Here is a 17,114-nt window from a genome sequence, read left to right as displayed (position 1 = left end):
TTCAATGAGTCAGTGGACTCTTTGTGTAGATTCACAGAACAAAGAATGAAAGACAGTTGAAGAAGTGTTGGAGAGGGTGGAAAAGAGTGAGTGAGAGGCTACAGGCAGCGCGTAAGCGAGAGTGAGTGAGAGGGATTCATATTGAGTTATAATGGGGACAGAAGACCAAGTAAGGAATTTGCTGGGACAATGAAATTGATGAGAAGGTCCTTTGACAAAGTGAGTGAAGTGGCTTTTTCTATAGCTGTTGACAAGAGAGAAAAACATACAAGAAATACATTCTTCTAACACTCTGCGCCCCTCTCCCACATCGCCAGTTGGGAACGTCGAACGTGTTCCAATCACGTAGGTTGTCGTAGACTCAGCAAGCCCGGGAGATTTGAACTCAGAATTTTTATTGTCAATTTTTTTATGTCAATACTGCTTGCACTATTAAAATCAGGACTATCTTTTGTCGAAACCAATATTATTGACCGAGCGAAGTGAGGTCCAAGATTCAAGTGGACGGTTTGGCATTTTTCTTAATGTTTAAATGTTTTTATGTTGCGCATTTACAGAGAAACGCGGTAATAGATTTTCATGAAATTTGACAGGTATATTCCTTTTTAAAAATTGCGCGTCGACGTATATACAAGGTTTTTGGAAATTTTGCATTTCAAGGATAATAGAAAAGGTAAAGGGAGCCTCCTTCATACGCCAATATTAGAGTAAAAATCAGACTATAGAATTATTCATCATAAATCAGCAGACAAGTGATTACACAGATGTGTGGAGAAGCCAGTCTATTGCTGTATTTCCATGAGGTCTATAGTTCCATACAGGTACTTGTGGATGAGAATACTACGTGAGGTCTACTGTTCACAGAACTACTAGTAATAAACAATAGAAGTGTCACCATCATAAGTTCAATCACACTACCGTACTTGAAAATGCCGCTAATGATGGTGAAGCATATTATGTTCAAATGAAAATAGTTGGAAGGGAACTGTAATTATTTTTATTCATTATGAGTACAATCTGTATAGGCAAAGGCACTAATGTAGACTATTTAGTATATTTTAAGTGGCACATTTCATCCATTAACTCTCCTATTTTATACAAGTTAATATTCCTGCGTTTGATAAAGTGGTTTCTTCATAGAATCTAATCAACCCAACACAGAGGATCCAAATTTTATTCGCAGTTTCTTTTCGTTTTCTTTTGGTTTGAGTGTAAACGCATTCACAGCATTCTTAAGTTTTGACACAATATTGATAATTATTTTTTTTTATTTTGCATTTTGAGGAAGTGAGAAAGGATAAACTATATGGACTAGATCCATGTTTATATTTCATTAAAGTATTAAAACCAGCTCTATAACATTCAAGCGAAGGAGCAACTTGGAAACATTTTAGAAATCAGTTACTGTTGAAAAGAAGTTAAAATTAATAATTGAAGAATTATTCTTCAATAGCCTATCTTTGTATTTCTCGTAAGTGAGAGCGGGACTGTATTAGGGTTTGAATATAGCCTATATAAGTTTGGCAGATTTCTCATGTAGCATTGAACCAATGTCCATTGAACCAATGTTAAATTGAGACACAATTGAAATTTTATCTCTAAAGAATGTTTTAAATTACACAAACAATCTACCACGGACGCTTCCATAATCTTTTTTGAATTTCCTTTTACAACCTGCAAGCAGCAATACGATCCTATTTATATGAACGGATCTCTACCATGTTTCAGATATTAAACACCCATATCAGTGATTTTTGCGTTTTCTCAGTACCTAATAGTTATCGAGATGAAATTGCAATAGAAAATTTTATAATTTGGCCCATAATGCTCATTATCTACTAAGGTGTATAGGATATATAGTTTCGTGAAAAATGAAAATGTTCTTAAATTCTCCCAAAACTCGGCAATAAATTGTCGAAACTCATTTACCCCGTCAAGTAAAATATTAAATTTTTCCTTTTTCTGGTAGAACCTCTCATGAAACAACAATCCATAAGGCAATTCATAATAGGTTTCTGCTCAAGTATATGACGAAGAAGAAGATATTTTATTTCCAAGCATTTGGTATTTTTTCAATTTTTCAATCAAAGAGAAAAAGAATACATAAAAATTTTGATTACGAGGACCTTATTTCTCGTACAGTAACTTCAGTGAATTAAAACAAAACATTAAATGAAATGATAGCAAGCAGTTCGTAATGGAAACCAACATTGAGGAAATTTATTTATTCCATTATAATTATTACTAAATAAGTGTTTTTTTTTCACGTGGTGGATACGAATGCTTTTCAAAGAGGAACTATATATATAGGTGACTATGGTAGGTAGTGAAATTGAGAAACGGGAAGTCCAACAGTTTGGAACGTTGTCTCTGTCTCTCTATTATGCCACACTGAATCACTCTCTCTCTCTCTCTCACACACACACCCCCCCAAACTTTCTATTCCCCACAACGGTATCGAACCACCATTTTCTCTTTTTGAATTCAACGATTCTGGTGCTGGTATTCGTTCGTCTCCAGTTCATTTGCCTCTTCACAACGTTTAGAAGTAGCATCGCGCTTATTTCGAGATTGATTTCTGAGATTGTGATAAAATTGGCAGATAGATTCAGATAAATAGATAGGCTTAGTAATAGATTTTTGAGTTACTAGGTTTGATAAATAGGGAATTGATTAATAGAGAGTAGATTAGGTAGTTCATTGAGTTTCTGTCAGTTATTGTATCTGTTGTGTTTCTGTGGTGACTGCGTCTGTTCACTGTTCAGGTGAGTGAGAATTTATTACAATAATACTTTCATATATCTTGTTATTATAATAAATCCATTTATTTGATTAAAATTGAGAAAAAAATTGATTGTACAATTTTCAATTTTTATGACTTCAGATCCTGAAAGATTTGAACTAGAAAATTTACGAAAGATTTTATTCTCAAGCTATTTCTATCAACAAAAACAACAAGAAAAAAGCTCATAGGCTTCTCAGATTGCGAATCAGTCTTAATCTTTTTTTTGAGAACGAAAAATAGGTTAACTTTTATCTCATCGCTATTCTCCTATTTTTGAATGCCTTTTAAATGAATGATGTTGAATACAGTTGCATATACTGTATTCCATTTTCAACATGTAGGAACCTAGGTAGTTTATTTTCGAGAAATGTTTTCATTGTCAAATTACAAAAACACCAGAGCAGCAATAATAATATTTTTTTTAATAACCGTGAAACCTATCTTGGAATGGAGGACAGGATCTATTTCACAATTATTTGCAATAAATCTAATTTACAATTACTATTTAATACAGTTGCATATTCAATTTTAAACAGCTAATTGATTTTAGTGGAAATTTCACATTGAAAACACCAGTATAGCAGTAATAATCATTATTTGATAACCGTAACCGTAAGGTGTACTAATGAAGAATGAAAGTGAAGTACCGTATACTGTATTCATATGCATTTCAATAAATATATTTTTGTTTTACAAGGACCTGTAATTAGCAAAATAAATAACTCACAGGAGTTAAAAATCCTTCCTCTCCCAACAATGAAATTATATTAATAGAAAGGTGAGCAAGGATTAAATAATGTTATATTCAGCTTCACAATTAATGTCGTTATTGATAAGTTCTCATAATAAACTAAATTTTCATGTTATAATTCAATAAATAAATGAATATGGGATGAATTAAGTCTTCTGAACCTCCTGAATAGGAATTTCTGTAATCTAAAATCCTCATACATGACTTTTCCTCTTGTAGGTGGACTTCCTACATGATCTTGTGGGAGGGAATGTGGAGACGCAGCTCGTCCGGCTGACAATGAATGAAGTTGCCACCAACTTCTGCAGGGAAGGCGGGAAAGGCAAGAGGTCCCTAAACAGCCTTCTGAGAAACAACATTTTGGAGAGTAAGTGTGCTTATAAGTGTTTTATTCTTCAAATCTTCAAGTTATTTTATTCTTCAAGTCTTTTTAGTGTTTATATGTTGGCGTAACATATAAGATTGGGATTGGGCCCTTCATCCAAGAAATAGCAGCGTTGTCAGATTGTGTGAAATTATAACTTCTTCTAATGCAAACACATGCGACTAAATGAAGAAAAGTAAAGCCCTGCTTCAGAAAACTCAAGCAGTGTTGCAAAACTGCATATTTCTATGGTAATCCAACTGACTGCTGCTCGAATACCTGATTGTAATACGCCTGAATCGTTCAAAAAACAACCTTTAACCACGCCTACAAAGCTTTCCTTACTTTGAAACTCCTGAGAGGCCAAACAATGATCTTCCGACTATTTTTGAGAATTGGGAAAATAATATCAATAATTTTTTGAACAACTTTTTCGCTTTCAACACCCACTTATCTTCTAAAACAAAAAAGTTTCCAGATCGTCAAACGTTTGATGACGATTTGAACCCACAAATGTTTTCGGCTCGAGTTGACTCGACATTGATAAGCACATTCATGGATTAAAACAAAGTTATATCGGTCGTATATGAAAAAAATAAAAAGCAATAGAAAGCACGAATTCTCCTTGTCATTTTGATATAAATAACTTTACTCCTTTTAGTTCATCCCATGATTGTGATGAGAGAACTTCTCTCAGAAAAGTGATATTTGAAAGGAAAAAAAATGCAATTTTGAAAGAAAAACATATTCATGCAATTTTTCAATTTTATAAAAATACAGTATTATTTCCCTTGAATCCTTTCACCCAGGAACTTTTTAATACTAACCTAACTTGCATATCGAGGATGACTTGCATATCGAGGATGGGTCTAATCGGGAATTTGAAGAAGTTCGAATTTCCCACAATCTGACAACACTGCTATTTCTTGGATGGAAGGCCCAATCCAAATCTTATGTTACCTGTTGGCTATGCCAACAACAAGCAATGAAAATAGTGTGATAGCCTTTAAGTAAAGAAGTAGAATCTCTGAAAAGTTATTTTTCTTTCCCTCACCTCGAAAGTAATTGTTATTGATCCTTTCATTAGAAATGTTCAGAATAGATTATGCTAGTGCTCAAAAAATTAAATTGATTGATAGCTACATTAAAATCTCACCTATTGAATTCTATTGCTTAAAATGTTGAAAATGTGGAGAAATATAGCAATATAGTTTGCTTAATGGACATCAGAAGCCTTCTTATGTGTCCATTGAATGTTGAACTTTTGTTTGGCTAAGTTGGTCGAATCCACTACCATACTTCAGCCAACTCTCATAAGATTTACATTGAAATGATTTGCAAATCATAAAGTAATTTATGGTACCGGTATATAGGTTACAAAAATGTGTTTTACCATGCTTGTTGACTCTTTATGGAGTAGCCCACTCCCACACTAATGTTGATCTCTGTTGTAATGTTCATTTTCAGTTAATTGCCGGTATTCCATAAAGAGTCAACAAGCATGGTAAAACACATTTTTGTGTGTAATAATAAACAAGGCAGTCATTTAAACTTAAATTCTTATAAAATATTCTTATTAGTGTAACTTTTATAAACATACTATATACTTATGTGCCTTACTATACAATTATTTCCAACATTTTATAACATGAGTTCAAAAAGGCTGCTTTTTAAACGCAAAAAGTTTTATACCACGATTATTGGCACTTTATAAAGTATACCCACACAAATATTGTTAATCTGTGTTGTAATGTTCATTTTCAATTCATTCAGTGTAACTTATAAGATAACTTATTTTTTTAAACCCTTTCCTTTAGGTTAAGCCACAGGATGCGTTTGGTAAAAACGGTTCATGAAGGTACACTTTTTGCTCTTGGCAAAACAACATGTTCACATTAACGGTAGCCTACTCAAAACAAAAATGCAGACCTGTGGTACCTGCACACCATAAATTACATAATATAAATTAGGTACTGATGATATTTTGCGGTAGCTACACAACAATTATTATAAAAACCCTCCATTTTCATACATGTTAATATGAATGTGCGCGACTCAATGAACGCTCTGTATAGTATAACACATTGTAAAATTCTGTTTCAGAAGTTGTTGCTGCGTCTCTGGAGATTTCACCAGCAAGCTGTTTGAAACCAGGGTGTAAGAGTGGCTCTGGCAGGCTGGGACCAGAATGTAATTTATTAAAAACTTCAAAAAATAAAAGAATTGACTAGAATTTATTTGTCACGTTTTATGAGATTGTAGTGGAATAAAAATGTATTTTCAAGTTGTATTCTACTGTTTTTTGCTCACCTTATTTCCATATTTTCTCAAATTTCACTGGGAATGTCTGCTCATAAAAGTTGTGTAACCACAATCAAATTTATCATGCAATTTATTCATTAAAACAACCTTGAACCAATAACAGATAAATAGCTTACACTTTGCTAGCATTCACTTCACTCCCTTTTATCATGATTATTTATAGAGATGATGTGGAACTCTCATCTATCTAATGAATCCTATCTATCTAATGGGGAATCTCACACCTGATCTTATTAACTGCTAGTTCAGGGTTATTTAATGAAATGGAATTGCATGAAAAATGTTATTGATGATACATAACTTGGATAGTACAGTGTATGGAAATGAATGTATCACACAAATAATACATGAATAAATTAATGTGTTTGTCAATAACTAGATGTATTAGGCAACATGTATAAATGAGTTACCTCAATTAAATGAGATATTTGTATGAAATACATATAATAGATGAAATAGTGTGACATATTTACGTATCAATCAATACATAAATTAGATTTAGTTTTCAATACATAAAATAGATGTATAGGTCAATACATAAAATAGACATATTACTCAATACATCAAATTTATGTATTGGACAATATGTATATTTGACGTATTATTCAATACATAAAATAGATGTATAGGTCAATACATCAAATATATGTATTGGAATATATATATACTATACGTATCAAGAAATACGTATAGTATATGTATCAAGAAATACATGTAGTATACGTATAAAGAAATACGTATAGCATACGTATCAAGAAATATGTATAGTATACGTATCAAGAAATACGTATAGCATACATATCAAGAATACATATAGTGTATGTATCAAGAAATACGTATATATACGTATCAAGAAATACGTATATTATACGTATCAAGAAATACGTATATATACGTATCAAGAAATACGTATAGTATACATGAAAAGTCGGGACATTTATACGTAAATGGGACGTATTCAATATCAATGTTATACGTATTATTTACTTTGATTGACATTGGCTAATACATAAATTTGACGTATTATTTACGTCTGTGTGCTGACTGGGTTAATATGATCAATTAGTGATTGATAGAATGATAACAAATTAGTATTATAATTCATTAAAATATATATTGTTTTAGACTAGTAGTTCTGTGAACAGTTTACCTCACGCAGTATATTCTCATCCACAAGTACCTGATAGAAACTATAGACCTCATGGTAATACAGCAATAGACTGGCTTCTCCACACAATCTGTGTAATCACTTGTCAGCTGATTTATGATGAGTAATTCTATAGTCTGATTTTTACTCTAATATTGGTGTATGAAGGAGGCTCCTTTTCCCTTTTATATTATCATTGAAATGCAAAATTTCCAAAAACCTTGTATATACGTCGACGCGCAATTAAAAAAGGAACATACCTATCAAATTTCATGAAAATCTATTACCGCGCTTCGCCGTAAATACGCAACATATAAACATTTGAACATTAAGAGAAATGCCAAACCGTCGACTTGAATCTTAGACCTCACTTCGCTCGGTCAATAATTACTAGTAGTTCTGTGAACAGTAGACCTCACGCAGTATTCTCACAAGTATATAACAAGTACCTGATTGAAACTATAGACCTTATTAAAATACAGCAATAGACTGGCTTCTCTACACATCTGTGTAATCACTTGTCAGCTGATTTATGATGAATAATTTATTATTCTTTAGTCTGACTAGCCGTCAGGCTCGCTTCGCCTGCCATATCCGTCTAGCCAAGGGGCTCCGCCCCCTGGACCCCCGACTGGATCGTCCAAAAATGAGATCAGCGGGCTCGCTTCGCTCGCCTGCATGTAGACCTCAGCGGAACCTCTGTATCGAATTCTGGACCCCCGACTGGATTGTCCAAAAATGAGATCAGCGGGCTCGCTTCGCTCGCCTGCATGTAGACCTCGGCGGAACCTCTGTACCGAATTTGAACTTATTATGTCAATTTGATCTCGAAAAACACCTGTTACTATATCGGCGTATCTTTAGCGAACAAAATTCTTCCACCTCAGCTAAATCTGTGTACTGAATTTTTTTAAATATATTTCCATCAATTACGGTATTGAAAAAGGTGAGGAAACGCAGAAAAGCTGAGAAAACGCTCATTTTGGCCGTAACTTTGGCGTTATTTCAAATTCCTTCTAACACAAAATATTGCACCCCAGCTGAGCTTCTGTAGTAAATTTGAGCATTTTCTGTTCATTTGTTTTCGATAAAGCTGAGAAAGCGCAAAAAACGCTGGAAAACGCAGATTTTGGGCGTATCTTTGGCGTTATTTCAAATTCCTTCTAACACAACATTATTGCACCCCAGCTGAGCTTCTGTAGTAAATTTGAACATTTTCTGTTTATTTGTTCTCGATAAAGCTGAGAAAACGCAGATTTTGGGCGTATCTTTGGAAATTTTTCCAAATCCGTTCTTATTGCGCCTCTAAAGGGCCAACAGAACACACCTACCAAATTTGAAATGTTATGTCATATTTTTATAATATGTTAGGACTACCCAGTCGGGGTCCAGACTAAACTGCTGGCTAAACGGATATGGCGAGCGAAGCGAGCCTGACGGCTAGTAATATAATATTCCCAGGAATAACTCTGATTGAAGTAGCAGTACCCAATCAATTTTTCCGCGATAAATCAGGACCTCCTAAATAGGTATTTAGGAGATACTGGATAAATTGGTATTTAGGAGGTCCTGGATAAATGCATTTCAATCTTCAACTTTTGGTGCAACCTAACAAAGTCAACTCAACTTTATGCCAACCTGACAAAAATTTTAATTTAGTTACCAGAACAACTGTTTCGAAGAGGTACTCTCTCTAGATTATAGTTCTATATTAACATATGGTATGGACATTTCAATTATAATTTTAAGATATTGGAATAAGAAGAATATACATGCTAAAAGACGAACTTTAAACCCTTAAAAACCACCCTTAGGTTTAAAATATTATCGCCAAAAGATTTATTGGTGCGCCTTTAGATTACAGTACGTCTTGGGGACTCCAGGATGGAGTATAAGACAAGTCAATATACCATATAATATGCATAAGTAATATATATATATACACATATGGTTTGAATATAAATCGCAGTATGTACCTAAGTAAAAAGGCTGTCCAGTTTATTTATAACATAGAAAATACTGTGTATTCATACACACAGAATGTCAAGACTTTGAAACCAACCCAGATATTCAGATGGAAAGGAACTCTTGGATACTATAAAATGTTCCATCGACCAAAAACTTTTTTAGTTGATTCTTGAATATTTTCATACTTTCCTGATTTTTCAATGTATTTGGTAGTTTATTATAAAATACCCTACCAATATAGCTAGGCTTTTTCTCAAAAAGTCTGCTATTATGGCTTTCTAGATAATAATCGGCTCTATGTCGTGTATTGTGATCATGAATATTAAAATTTTGGGTTATACTGTTCATTTTCACATACAAGATTGTTTCATAAAGATACAAAGAAGGCACTGTTAGCAGTCCAAGTCTTTTGAATAAAGGCCTGCATGACTCCAGTCTATCATTTATACCTTCCATACACCTAATAGCCCTTTTCTGTATTTTGAAAACTCTGTCCAGGTTCTGTTTAGATGTGTTACCCCAAACTAAAATAGCATACCTCACATGTGACAATAAAAGACCGTGGTATGCTGTTAGGAGTAACTTTTTGTCTTTCAACCTGGAAAGTTGTCTGAGAATAAATACAGCAGAAGACATTTTATTACAAATTTTTTCGATGTAGGGGGTCCAAGTCAATCGTCTATCCAATAAGATTCCAAGAAATGCTATCTCTTCTTCTTGTTCAAGTTGACAATCATTTATAAATACATTAAGCGCCCTATCCTCATTCGGATTATATTTGTTCTTAAATTGAAGGAATTGGCATTTATTGCTGTTAATAGTTAACTTCATTTGATTTAAAAATTGGACCATTGACTGTACACCTATATGGGCATTTATTTCTAAATCATCTAGAACTCGATTATTGAAGATAAGTGATGTATCGTCAGCAAACAAGCAGACTCTACCATTAATCAACTCATCTGGCAAACGATTAATATATAGTGAAAAAAGCAACGGTCCAAGGATCGATCCTTGCTGCACTCCAGCCTTGACCTCTAATTTGTTTGAACTATTTTTTACCACACGATTTTCAACAACCGGAATGAGCTCTACACATTGTTCCCTGCCCGTGAGGTATGATTTAAACCACCCAAGTTCAACCCCGTGTATCCCTACATTTCCAAGTATCTTCAGTAAAGTTTCATGATTAACACAATCAAAAGCCTTAGATAGATCAAGAAATATTGCAGCTGCTTTATCTCCCGAATCCATCATATCGATCAATCCTTCCACCAGAGAAACTATTGCTGTCTTTGTTGATTTACCTTTTTGAAAACCATGTTGCTCATCGCAAATGATCTGAGCTTCATCAAGGTACACAAGTAACCTATTTAGCACTACCTTCTCAAAAATTTTACTCATTGTATTAAGTATACTGATAGGTCTATAATTCTCCACTTTTTTCCTATCACCACCTTTAAAAATAGGCAAGATTTTTCCCTCTTTCAGTTTATCCGGGAAAATACCGTGTCTCAGTGAGTGATTGATGAGATCAAGCAATGGATCTAGAAGTTGGTCTTTACACTTTTTGAGAATTGAGATTGATATCCCGTCCATTCCTACAGACTTTTTATTTTTCAAACTATCAATAATTTTTTATAACTCATCCCGGGCTACTGGCTGAAATTTGAAAGCATTTTGAATTGCATTGGCAGTCCCTTCAGGCCTACTTGTGAAGTCAATATTAAGTGACTTCTGAAGATTTTCAGCAACTTGTTGATAATAGTTATTTAAGAGATTACAAATATCTGTACTATCATATATGAACTTTCCACAGTTTTCTATCTTTTTAGGGGTAGTGGTGAGGACATGCTCTTGAGCTACGTTCCTGTCCCTATTTATCACATCCCACACTGCAGTGTTGAAGTTCACACTACTTTTCAGTATTTCTGCTGTTTTTTTTGTATTTAGCTTCCTTAACTTCTTTCATATAACTTTTTTTTACAGCTTTATAATTTTTCTCACTTATAACATTTCTTGCTATTTTAAATTCATTGTATGCTTCCCTAACCTTATCTCTTTGTGCCAGAACATCTTCAGTAATCCACTCTTCTATCTTGTTCAATTTATTTTTTACAGGGACGTTTTTTAAAGGGCAGCAAATACTAGTGTGAAATCTTAAAATACTAATGAATTTATCATATTTATCATTTAAATCGTCTATGCCAGAAACAATACCCCAATCTTGCAATAATAATTTTTGTTTCAAACAATTAATATTACCCTGTTCACATTCTTGAATTACCTTCATTAATTTACTGACTCTAGCTTTATTATGACCCTGAATTCTTAAATCTAAAATTTGGAAATCATGGTCAGATAGTTGTGAGTTACCTAATCTGATTCTACAGTTATCTATATTTGTTAGGATGTTATCAAAAATTGTACATGAGGTTCTCGTCACTCTGGTATATTCATGAACTTTTATTTCCAAGTTATTATATTTATTACTTATAGTTATTATATTTATAATATCTTTAATATCATCCGTCATCTTGTTTCGCACTGCAAAATTTGTATTAAAATCACCCCCTACAATTACTTTGGAATATCGATTTGTGGTAGTTTCTAAGATTTTATTGAAATTCATACAAAAATCTTCCCAATTACCATTTGGTGACCTGTATATACCCAGGACAGCCACTTCAATATTTTCAATTTTTATTCTCAAACCCGTTGCTTCTAGATCCATTTCCCGAGAAAGTTTATTTACATACTCTAGATTACTTATTTCCATTGTTTTAGATTTATTGGTAAATATACATACACCACCACTACGATGAGATTCCCTGCAATACACTGCCTTCAATGAATAGTGCTGCAAGTTTACTTGTGAAATTTCCTCTTCTTTTAAGCCATGCTCAGTTAAAATCACTATATCCGGAGTTTCTTGCTTTAAGAATACTTCAAGTCTGTCAATTTTGTTTCTAAGGTATTGGATATTTTGGTGAAAGACAGTGAAAATTTCTTCGTTAAGAACTGCTGGATTACCTTTCCTTCTGAGAGATGCCAAACCCGACTGCCTAGAAGCTATACTATCTTTATTACCGTTAAAAGAGTTCCTTACACTGATGCTATTCTGGTAATCTACTTTCCTTTTCCTGTTCTGAGCCAATTCATTAAAAAAGATCTGTTTCTAACTCCCTCTAGTGTTTCCGTGACAGGAGATTGCAAACGACTCTCAATCATCTCTGCCAACCTATCACAAAAAATTATTTTACCAGATCTGTTTAGATGTAGTCCGTGACTAGTGAAGTTTGCTCTTTTCAACCTCTCATTTAGGAAACATACCCCCAGTTGTTTGGAATTTTTATTTTTTACGCTGTTGATGGTATCATGTATTGCTTTATTTGTTTTCTTAATAGTTTGATTCAACTCTGGCCTGTCGTACCTACCTGGTATAGTGCTGATTATGACGTTAGTTTTCAAGCTGAGTGGCACAATTTCTTTTATTTTTCCTAATACCTGAGGAAGATGGTCTAGATTTGGTTTGTCAATGTTGTTTGAACCACCCAGCACTATCAGATAATCATTTTTACCAAAATCTTTAATTTGCTCTCGAGCCGACTCCACCACTGCTTCAATAGGAGCACCCGGTTTGAAAAAGCTCTTGCCGTGCTACCAATTTTTCCTTAAATCGGTTGGAATAGCATTTAACACCTATTAACCTAAGGATAGTTGTCGGCTCCAATGTAATAGATTCTTGATAAATTATGAATGGATCTATCGCCTATGAATGAGAAATCCAGTTTTCAGAGCAAATGAACTTATAATCTTCAGATGAATTTATACAAATACAAAGAACTATATCTTATAAGCCTAATTATTCAGAGTTACTACAAACTAAAATACTTATCTAGTTTACAGTTGAAAAACAGTGGCTATTGGCTTGAATACACAAATAGCAATATACGAACAAAATAGAACACTATAAATTGTTTAAAACTCAATTTAAAACATTAATAAACGAAAATGATTCAGAGCAAAATTTTACAACAACACACGTAGCCAGCCATTTTTCTAGAGAGAGAGAAGCCACCGCTAAAAATTACAAGTCAGAACAAGCCTGGTTCGGTGTCGATTTTACAGACACGTCACCAAAAAATTATAACTTACAAGTTTAGAATTCACACCCTACATCTGTTCTCAATAAAACTTTATTTTGAAACTGTTATTTTAATTTTTCATATATATTCTCTATTTAAATAAACTATTTATCTATTAATTCTGCTAACCAAGCCTCGGTGACACCATGGAACAATGCAACAATCATTTACGATAAAAATTCTCCGTCGAAAGTTTGTCCGTCTATTGATGACTCTGATATTTACTATAAAGTTTCATAGATCTCGAATTGAAGATTCGATTCCAATGTGAGAAGAAAATGTAATATTACAAATACCCCCCTCTTGACATAAAAAATTTTACTGTTTGAAAATTTAAAAAAAAAATTACATTGACCCTAATGAAAATTGTTGAAATTTAAATTCGAGAACAGTAACAATTTTTTCTAGAAAAACATTACATGTCATCCAATAATATTGAAAATTATTATAAAAATTCATCAATAGCGTTTGTTATATGTTTCCAAACAATATTTCAAAATATAGAATATCATATTACTTTTGATTTAGTTTTATAATTTAAAGGAAAATATCTCAACAGAAAGTTTAATATGTAAAGAATAGTTTTTTGAAATTGCACATAAATTTAATAGATAGAAAAATTCAATTTTTATTGCATAAAAGAAATTAGTATGTTGAATGAAAATGTATTATTATTATTATTTATTTTTTTTTTTTTTTTTTTTTTTTTTTAATGAATTGATGAATTGTTACATTTAATTTTCACATAAAATTTCAATAAATCAAAAAATGTTCATTTCTTTCACTATTGACGCGGTTGATTTTATTGATGCACATTTTGGAAAACAGTCCGTTAAGGCACTCAGTATGATTTTCAGTTAAGTGTGACTCCAATGTGATGACGTTAGTGTTGGGCTGATCTGGATGCACGTAGTGTTGGGCTGATACTTGTAGTCGATTGATGCATATCAAACTCGATACAGGTGACATCTCAGTTAGCATTGCCTCATGCTTGTAGTAGACGGCTGCATACCAAACTCGATACAGAGTCACGTAATTTTTGTATCATATAATTATACAATGTACATTTCAGGCTTGAAATGACAATGTAATTCGTTTTTTGGAAAAGAGATAGACGCTGCATACAGGATTAATTTAGGTGAGGATTAATTTAGGTAAGGTTTGGTTTTTTGATATTTCAGCTTTCAAGGTTTAGAGTTCTGCATACAGGAATAATTTAGGAGAGGATTTTTGAATCAATTCTTTCATGATACTGTGACTGTTATTCTGAATTCAAAGTTGTGAATGTGAACATGGATGGCAATTACCTCCAGGTAATGTAGTAGTGTTGAAGTTTGAGATACAAAGTCAGCAATAAGCGTTGGCATTGTTATTGGCGTATGCTTTGGTGTCGGCATTGATTTTGGCATTGGCATCAGCATTGGCGCAGGCATAGGCATTGGTATCAGCATTGGCGCAGATATTGGCATTGGCGCAGGCATCGGCGTTGATTTTGGTGTTGGCATCAGCATTGCGCAGGCATTGGCGTAGCTATTGCATTGGCATCAGCATTGGCGCAGATTTTGGCATTGGCGCAGGCATTGGCGTAGCTATTGGCATTGGCGCAGGCATTGACATCAGCACAGGCATCAGCGTAGATTTTGGCATTTTGGCGTAGTTATTAGTGTTGATATTGGCGTAGTTATTAGTGTAGGCATCAGCATTGATTTTGGCGTAGTTATTGGTGTTGATATTGGTGTTGACATTGGCATAGTTATTGGCATTGGCATCAGCATTGGCGCAGATTTTGGCACTGGCGCAGGCATTGGCATAGCTATTGGCATGGCGCAGGCTTGGCATCAGCACAGGCATCGGCGTAGATTTTGGCATTTTGGCGTAGTTATTGGCGTTGACATTGGCGTAGTTATTAGTGTAGGCATCAGCGTAGATTTTGGCGTAGTTATTGGTGTAGATATTGGCGTAGATATTGGCGTAGTTATGTCACACTAGTTCGAAAATCACCCAAATGTTCTTAACACTCTTCATGGCGTTCACTTGTTGCTGATTTCGAGATTCACATGATAACTATTTCAATGTTAATGTCTGTGCTGTACCTGTTATCTTAAAATGCTTATAAACTAAGAAGAAAATCTTGATTAGGCTATCAATACAATCTAATACACATGAAAATTATTTTTAAATATATATGAAATTGAATTTGTTAACATCCTATTATACAGTCAGCAATACATAAATTGTGAAATATGGACATATCAATTACAATTTTCACTATAAAAAAATTTCATTTCCATCTATTCACTGTTCAATATCAAAATTTAATCCATTCTTCAAAATAGAAATAGAATTTCATAACACCCTGTATCATTATCAAAATTGTAAAAAACATCAGATCATCACAACAAAATTAATTTCAATATATATTTCAATAATTTCAGACAATTGATCTTCTATTCACAATCATTTCATAATATATCTGCATTTCATATCATTTAGTATAACATTTCATTTATAGCAAGTTCATTTCACATTTATGATTTATCATTCAGGTTTCAAAATTATTTAGTTTTAATTTTGTTCAAAAATTGTATAAAAAGCAAATTATTTAATATTATTAATCATCGTTTGTCGATACTATAGTTTATTTCGACTTTTCAATGTTCTGAACACAAACTACATTTCATGACAAAACTTTACTATCAATCATTAAACAAGAAATCATTCAAAACATCAATAATATTTTGCTTCAAAGGCAATCAATATTCATAAGTAACCTGCATCTATGGCAATCAACATTATAATCATTATTTTTGCATCTATGGCAATCAACATAAGTAATCAACACAAAAATATTATCTCATTACTGCCTCTCTAAGTCATAACCTCTGTTATTCCTTCTTTAGGCAATAATGGGTTTCCATCTCAAAACAATCACATACCAGCAAAATTCTAATCAACAAACCCCACTAAAAATTCTACATACACTCCAGCATCCATTTCAAACGATAATCAATCATATCAAAATTTATAGAACAAAAAATTTTAAAATTTTGAAAAAGATATCAATTACAAAACACTTTAGAAAAATTTAGCCTTTAACTCATTTCAATTTATAATATAACACAACGTTTTTATTCAATAAAAACATTATTATTCAGCTAACTTTCATAATACATCACATATATATGGCTACAGAATTCATTAATACTTTCAAATTTTGAAGTTTATTTATTATAATAACATAATTTATAATTTAAGACTGTATAATAAGTACAAACATTTCAAGATTATAATACAAAGATGATCAAGATGAATAATGGGTAAATAGTTCCCTAAAAAATACAAAAAAGAGAAAGAAAACTGGGTAAATAAATTCCCTAAAACAATACAAAGAAGAGAAAGATTAATTAGAGCCTATCCTACATGTCAGTACTGAACTTTCATGAGGAAGTATATTTAATAAAATATACTACTATGGAATTTTGTAAATTCCAAGTATGACTCTAATTTGTTATAATTGTGAGCTATCACTCCACAAAAACAACTGGTGAAGGAAAAAATGTTGACTATTGTGACTGGGTGGATAGTTCCTAGATGTCTGTAAGGCAATGTGATAGCAGACTCTAGTATCG

The 17,114-nt window shown here is 32.9% G+C and overlaps 1 protein-coding gene and 2 long non-coding RNA genes across 10 annotated transcripts in view; 2 read left to right on the top strand and 1 right to left on the bottom strand.

The window, feature by feature from the left end:
• LOC111048543 (uncharacterized protein PFB0145c) overlaps positions 1-17,114 on the top strand; it is a 138,175-nt gene that overhangs the window by 76,867 nt on the left and 44,194 nt on the right. The gene's annotated exons all lie outside the window — the stretch shown is intronic.
• The window catches only part of LOC120350691, a 54,903-nt gene that overhangs the window by 30,587 nt on the left and 7,202 nt on the right, over positions 1-17,114 (bottom strand). The gene's annotated exons all lie outside the window — the stretch shown is intronic.
• LOC120350689 lies at positions 2,387-6,190 on the top strand. Its single transcript, XR_005570990.1, has 3 exons — positions 2,387-2,765; positions 3,756-3,903; positions 6,004-6,190. It is a non-coding gene; the product is annotated as an uncharacterized LOC120350689 (long non-coding RNA).

Source organism: Nilaparvata lugens, chromosome 3, assembly GCF_014356525.2.
Source record: "Nilaparvata lugens isolate BPH chromosome 3, ASM1435652v1, whole genome shotgun sequence".
Classification (NCBI taxonomy): domain Eukaryota; kingdom Metazoa; phylum Arthropoda; class Insecta; order Hemiptera; family Delphacidae; genus Nilaparvata; species Nilaparvata lugens.
This window is presented reverse-complemented; position numbering and strand designations above follow the sequence as displayed.